General features: G+C 47.9%; 1 long non-coding RNA gene across 1 annotated transcript; it reads left to right on the forward strand.

Annotated features, from left to right (window-relative positions):
* The first annotated feature begins 502 nt into the window (after positions 1 to 502).
* On the forward strand, positions 503 to 1,867 carry LOC138851922 (uncharacterized). The gene is made up of 2 exons (XR_011391493.1): positions 503 to 746; positions 1,535 to 1,867. It is a non-coding gene; the product is annotated as an uncharacterized lncRNA (long non-coding RNA).
* The last annotated feature ends 5,508 nt before the right edge of the window (positions 1,868 to 7,375 follow it).

The following is a 7,375-nucleotide window of genomic DNA, read 5'->3' on the forward strand; positions in this document are numbered from 1 at the left end:
TCCTCACATACCTCTTGATCGTTTTTTGTGAGTTCCCCACCTTCTTTCCTCAGCCTTATCACCTGGTCCTTGACTGTTGTCTTCTTCCTAATGTGGCTATACAGCAGTTTCGGGTCAGATTTGACTTTCGATGCTATGTCGTTTTCATACTGTCTCTGGGCCTCCCTCCTTATCTGCGCATACTCGTTTCTGGCTCTTCTACTAATCTCCTTGTTTTCCTGGGTCCTATGCCTCCTGTACCTTTTCCATTCTCTGTTGCACTTAGCTTTTGCCTCCCTACACCTTCGGGTAAACCAAGGACTCGTCTTGGTCTTCCTATTATTTCTGTTTCCCTTGTGTTTCCCTTGTGTGTGTGTGTGTGTGTGTGTGTGTGTGTGTGTGTGTGTGTGTGTGTGTGTGTGTGTGTGTGTGTGTGTGTGTGTGTGTGTGTGTGTTATATTATTGTAGTCAACACCACATTCGTAATGAGTAACGTAACCACATCTTGGGTAACTCACTTGGAAATCGGTGCACTGGGGACCGCAGGGGAATGCATTGGCGTATATATATATATGTTGAGTGCAACACATGTAGAAGCAGTCAGCAAGTCTCCTCAAGCAGAAGCAGTAGCATTCATCTCAGTATTTGTATCAACAAATCGTCAGCATCTGCGCCAGCATCTGCGTCAGCATCTGCGCCAGCATCTGCGTCAGCATCTGCCATCTCAGCGTCTGTGTCAACAACATCTCACCATGAAATTCTTCTCGGTCAGTACCTCTCACTTTCTTCCCGTAGTACGTCAAATATTACCTTATTAGTTACTGATATCTCAAAAAATAGCGTATCTAGACACGTACACTTGTCGGTTCTCTGAACCATTTGTCTACGTACACTTATGTACTGTGTCTATCTCTCATCTCGTGAGGAATCCAGCCTCCATAGATTTACCGCATTGTATATATATATAATAATTGACAAACACTGTATCTCAGACCAGCTGAGGATTCTGACCCATGCAACATACTCTCCACACGCGCAGAGCCACGTACCCTGTATTTAAACCTAGTAGCCAAACCCCAGCTTCGAATCCCCTGCCTGTCTCAGCTAACATGTAAATTTACACTTATTTTCGAACGGGTAGGAGTTGAACTCAAGGCAAGTGAGTCTTACAACTCGCAGGCCAGTGCGCTAACCACTGGGCCAGCTGGTTCTAATAAGATTCAAGAGTGTATCAAGACTGTATCAAGACTGTATCAAGACTGTATCAAGACTGTATCAAGACTGTATCAAGACTGTATCAAGACTGTATCAAGACTGCATAAGACTGTATCAAGACTGTATCAAGACTGTAACAAGACTGTATCAAGACTGAATCAAGACTGTATCAAGACTGTATCAAGACTTTATCAAGACTGTATCAAGACTGTATCAAGACTGTATCAAGACTGTATCAAGACTGTATCAAGACTCTCAAGACTGTACCAAGGCTGTATATGCCTATATTAAAACTAGATATATTGCTATCCACTACGATAATAGTAATTGTGGTTGGCAGGTGGTGATGGTGGTAGTGGCAGCCTGCCTTCTGGCTGCCACAGCAGTGTTGGGTCACCCTGAAGCCGAGGCAGGTCGCCGGCGACATGGTGGAGGCCACGGCAGGAGAGGCGGATATGGACATCGAGGATAAATCATTGTTTATCCCCATGAATTAATATATTCGTGGGGAATAGGAGGCCATCCAGTCTGAATCAGTGGATCAAGAGCCCTTCATCAGCATCAAGGGTCTTCTAGAAACAAGATTCAGCAGCTTCTAAAACTATTGTTTAATCTGTCAACCAATTTGTCTATCTTGTCTTAATTTATCAGAATAAATTTTTAAGGTAATAAATTTCGGTTTAATTGAAGGTCCTGACTAGTAAAAATGTCCTCTTTGTTTACATATCCTTTTATGTGTTATTTAAGACACCGGTTGTCTCCCACCGAGGCAGAGTGACCGGAAGAAGAAATACTTTAGTCATCATTCCTTTTCACTCATCCTTCAGAGTGCAGGTACTGTACTTCCCACCTCCAGAACTGTAATATCCTCACTCATCCTTCAGAGTGCAGGTACTGTACTTCCCACCTCCAGAACTGTAACATCCTCACTCATCCTTCAGAGTGCAGGTACTGTACTTCCCACCTCCAGAACTGTAACATCCTCACTCATCCTTCAGAGTGCAGGTACTGTACTTCCCACCTCCAGAACTGTAACATCCTCATCCACCAGAGTGCAGGTACTGTACTTCCCACCTCCAGAACTGTAACATCCTCACTCATCCTTCAGAGTGCAGGTACTATACTTCCCACCTCCAGAACTGTAACATCCTCACTCATCCTTCAGAGTGCAGGCACTGTACTTCCCACCTCCAGAACTGTAACATCCTCACTCATCCTTCAGAGTGCAGGTACTGTACTTCCCACCTCCAGAACTGTAACATCCTCACTCGTCCTTCAGAGTGCAGGTACTGTACTTCCCACCTCCAGAACTGTAACATCCTCACTCATCCTTCAGAGTGCAGGTACTGTACTTCCCACCTCCAGAACTGTAACATCCTCACTCATCCTTCAGAGTGCAGGTACTGTACTTCCCACCTCCAGAACTGTAACATCCTCACTCATCCTTCAGAGTGCAGGTACTATACTTCCCACCTCCAGAACTGTAACATCCTCACCCATCCTTCAGAGTGCAGGTACTGTACTTCCCACCTCCAGAACTGTAACATTCTCACTCATCCTTCAGAGTGCAGGCACTGTACTTCCCACCTCCAGAACTGTAACATCCTCACTCATCCTTCAGAGTGCAGGTACTGTACTTCCCACCTCCAGAACTGTAACATCCTCACTCGTCCTTCAGAGTGCAGGTACTGTACTTCCCACCTCCAGAACTGTAACATCCTCACTCATCCTTCAGAGTGCAGGTACTGTACTTCCCACCTCCAGAACTGTAACATCCTCACTCATCCTTCAGAGTGCAGGTACTGTACTTCCCACCTCCAGAACTGTAACATCCTCACTCATCCTTCAGAGTGCAGGTACTATACTTCCCACCTCCAGAACTGTAACATCCTCACCCATCCTTCAGAGTGCAGGTACTGTACTTCCCACCTCCAGAACTGTAACATTCTCACTCATCCTTCAGAGTGCAGGCACTGTACTTCCCACCTCTAGAACTGTAACATCCTCACTCATCCTTCAGAGTGCAGGTACTGTACTTCCCACCTCCAGAACTGTAACATCCTCACTCATCCTTCAGAGTGCAGGTACTGTACTTCCCACCTCTAGAACTGTAACATCCTCACTCATCCTTCAGAGTGTAGGCACTGCACTTCCCACCTCCAGAACTGTAACATTCTCACTCATCCTTCAGAGTGCAGGTACGGTACTTCCCACCTCCAGAACTGTAATATCCTCACTCATCCTTCAGAGTGCAGGTACTGTACTTCGCACCTCCAGAACTGTAACATCCTCACTCATCCTTCAGAGTGCAGGTACTGTACTTCCCACCTCCAGAACTGTAACATCCTCACCCATCCTTCAGAGTGCAGGTACTGTACTTCCCACCTCCAGAACTGTAACATTCTCACTCATCCTTCAGAGTGCAGGTACTGTACTTCCCACCTCCAGAACTGTAACATCCTCACTCATCCTTCAGAGTGCAGGTACTGTACTTCCCACCTCCAGAACTGTAACATCCTCACTCATCCTTCAGAGTGCAGGTACTATACTTCCCACCTCCAGAACTGTAACATCCTCATCCACCAGAGTGCAGGTACTGTACTTCCCACCTCCAGAACTGTAACATCCTCACTCATCCTTCAGAGTGCAGGTACTATACTTCCCACCTCCAGAACTGTAACATCCTCACCCATCCTTCAGAGTGCAGGTACTGTACTTCCCACCTCCAGAACTGTAACATTCTCACTCATCCTTCAGAGTGCAGGCACTGTACTTCCCACCTCTAGAACTGTAACATCCTCACTCATCCTTCAGAGTGCAGGTACTGTACTTCCCACCTCCAGAACTGTAACATCCTCACTCATCCTTCAGAGTGCAGGTACTGTACTTCCCACCTCTAGAACTGTAACATCCTCACTCATCCTTCAGAGTGTAGGCACTGCACTTCCCACCTCCAGAACTGTAACATTCTCACTCATCCTTCAGAGTGCAGGTACGGTACTTCCCACCTCCAGAACTGTAATATCCTCACTCATCCTTCAGAGTGCAGGTACTGTACTTCGCACCTCCAGAACTGTAACATCCTCACTCATCCTTCAGAGTGCAGGTACTGTACTTCCCACCTCCAGAACTGTAACATCCTCACTCATCCTTCAGAGTGCAGGTACTGTACTTCCCACCTCCAGAACTGTAACATTCTCACTCATCCTTCAGAGTGCAGGCACTGTACTTCCCACCTCCAGAACTGTAACATCCTCACTCATCCTTCAGAGTGCAGGCACTGTACTTCCCACCTCCAGAACTGTAACATCCTCACTCATCCTTCAGAGTGCAGGTACTGTACTTCCCACCTCCAGAACTGTAACATCCTCACTCATCCTTCAGAGTGCAGGTACTGTACTTCCCACCTCCAGAACTGTAACATCCTCACTCATCCTTCAGAGTGCAGGTACTGTACTTCCCACCTCCAGAACTGTAACATCCTCACTCATCCTTCAGAGTGCAGGTACTGTACTTCCCACCTCCACAACTGTAACATCCTCACTCATCCTTCAGAGTGCAGGTACTGTACTTCCCACCTCCACAACTGTAACACTCCAGGACTGTAACATTCTCACTCATCCTTCAGAGTGCAGGCACTGTACTTCCCACCTCCAGGACTGTAACATTCTCACTCATCCTTCAGAGTGCTGGCACTGTACTTCCCACCTCCAAGACTGTAACATTCTCACTCATCCTTCAGAGTGCAGGCACTGTACTTCCCACCTCCAAGACTGTAACATTCTCACTCATCCTTCAGAGTGCAGGCACTGTACTTCCCACCTCCAAGACTGTAACATTCTCACTCATCCTTCAGAGTGCAGGCACTGTACTTCCCACCTCCAGGACTGTAACATTCTCACTCATCCTTCAGAGTGCAGGCACTGTACTTCCCACCTCCAGGACTGTAACATTCTCACTCATCCTTCAGAGTGCAGGCACTGTACTTCCCACCTCCAGGACTGTAACATTCTCACTCATCCTTCAGAGTGCAGGCACTGTACTTCCCACCTCCAGGACTGTAACATTCTCACTCATCCTTCAGAGTGCAGGCACTTTACTTCCCACCTCCAGGACTGTAACATTCTCACTCATCCTTCAGAGTGCAGGCACTTTACTTCCCACCTCCAGGACTGTAACATTCTCACTCATCCTTCAGAGTGCAGGCACTTACTTCCCACCTCCAGGACTGTAACATTCTCACTCATCCTTCAGAGTGCAGGCACTTTACTTCCCACCTCCAGGACTGTAACATTCTCACTCATCCTTCAGAGTGCAGGCACTTTACTTCCCACCTCCAGGACTGTAACATTCTCACTCATCCTTCAGAGTGCAGGCACTTTACTTCCCACCTCCAGGACTGTAACATTCTCACTCATCCTTCAGAGTGCAGGCACTTTACTTCCCACCTCCAGGACTGTAACATTCTCACTCATCCTTCAGAGTGCAGTCACTGTACTTCCCACCTCCAGGACTGTAACATTCTCACTCATCCTTCAGAGTGCAGGCACTTTACTTCCCACCTCCAGGACTGTAACATCCTCACTCATCCTTCAGAGTGCAGGCACGGTACTTCCCACCTCCAGAACTGTAACATCCTCACTCATCCTTCAGAGTGCAGGTACTGTACTTCCCACCTCCAGAACTGTAACATCCTCACTCATACTTCAGAGTGCAGGCACTTTACTTCCCACCTCCAGGACTGTAACATTCTCACTCATCCTTCAGAGTGCAGGCACTTTACTTCCCACCTCCAGGACTGTAACATTCTCACTCATCCTTCAGAGTGCAGGCACTGTACTTCCCACCTCCAGGACTGTAACATTCTCACTCATCCTTCAGAGTGCAGGCACTTTACTTCCCACCTCCAGGACTGTAACATTCTCACTCATCCTTCAGAGTGCAGGCACTTTACTTCCCACCTCCAGGACTGTAACATTCTCACTCATCCTTCAGAGTGCAGGCACTGTACTTCCCACCTCCAGGACTGTAACATTCTCACTCATCCTTCAGAGTGCAGGTACTGTACTTCCCACCTCCAGAACTGTAACATCCTCACTCATCCTTCAGAGTGCAGGCACTTTACTTCCCACCTCCAGGACTGTAACATTCTCACTCATCCTTCAGAGTGCAGGCACTTTACTTCCCACCTCCAGGACTGTAACATTCTCACTCATCCTTCAGAGTGCAGGCACTTTACTTCCCACCTCCAGGACTGTAACATTCTCACTCATCCTCCAGAGTGCAGGCACTTTACTTCCCACCTCCAGAACTGTAACATTCTCCCTCATCCTTCAGAGTGCAGGCACTTTACTTCCCACCTCCAGGACTGTAACATCCTCACTCATCCTTCAGAGTGCAGGCACTGTACTTCCCACCTCCAGGATTGTAACATTCTCACTCATCCTTCAGAGTGCAGGCACTGTACTTCCCACCTCCAGGATTGTAACATCCTCACTCATCCTTCAGAGTGCGGGCACTGTACTTCCCACCTCCAGGACTGCAACATTCTCACTCATCCTTCAGAGTGCAGGCACTGTACTTCCCACCTCCAGGACTGTAACATTCTCACTCATCCTTCAGAGTGCAGGCACTTTATTTCCCTCCTCCAGGACTGTAACATTCTCACTCATCCTTCAGAGTGCAGGCACTTTACTTCCCACCTCCAGGACTGTAACATTCTCACTCATCCTTCAGAGTGCAGGCACTTTACTTCCCACCTCCAGGACTGTAACATTCTCACTCATCCTCCAGAGTGCAGGCACTGTACTTCCCACCTCCAGGACTGTAACATTCTCACTCATCCTTCAGAGTGCGGGCACTGTACTTCCCACCTCCAGGACTGTAACATTCTCACTCATCCTTCAGAGTGCAGGCACTTTACTTCCCACCTCCAGGACTGTAACATTCTCACTCATCCTCCAGAGTGCAGGCACTGTACTTCCCACCTCCAGGACTGTAACATTCTCACTCATCCTTCAGAGTGCAGGCACTGTACTTCCCACCTCCAGGACTGTAACATTCTCACTCATCCTTCAGAGTGCAGGCACTGTACTTCCCACCTCCAGGACTGTAACATTCTCACTCATCCTTCAGAGTGCAGGCACTGTACTTCCCACCTACAGGACTAACATCCTCGCCC

Source organism: Cherax quadricarinatus, unplaced genomic scaffold (assembly GCF_038502225.1).
Source record: "Cherax quadricarinatus isolate ZL_2023a unplaced genomic scaffold, ASM3850222v1 Contig2820, whole genome shotgun sequence".
NCBI lineage: Eukaryota > Metazoa > Arthropoda > Malacostraca > Decapoda > Parastacidae > Cherax > Cherax quadricarinatus.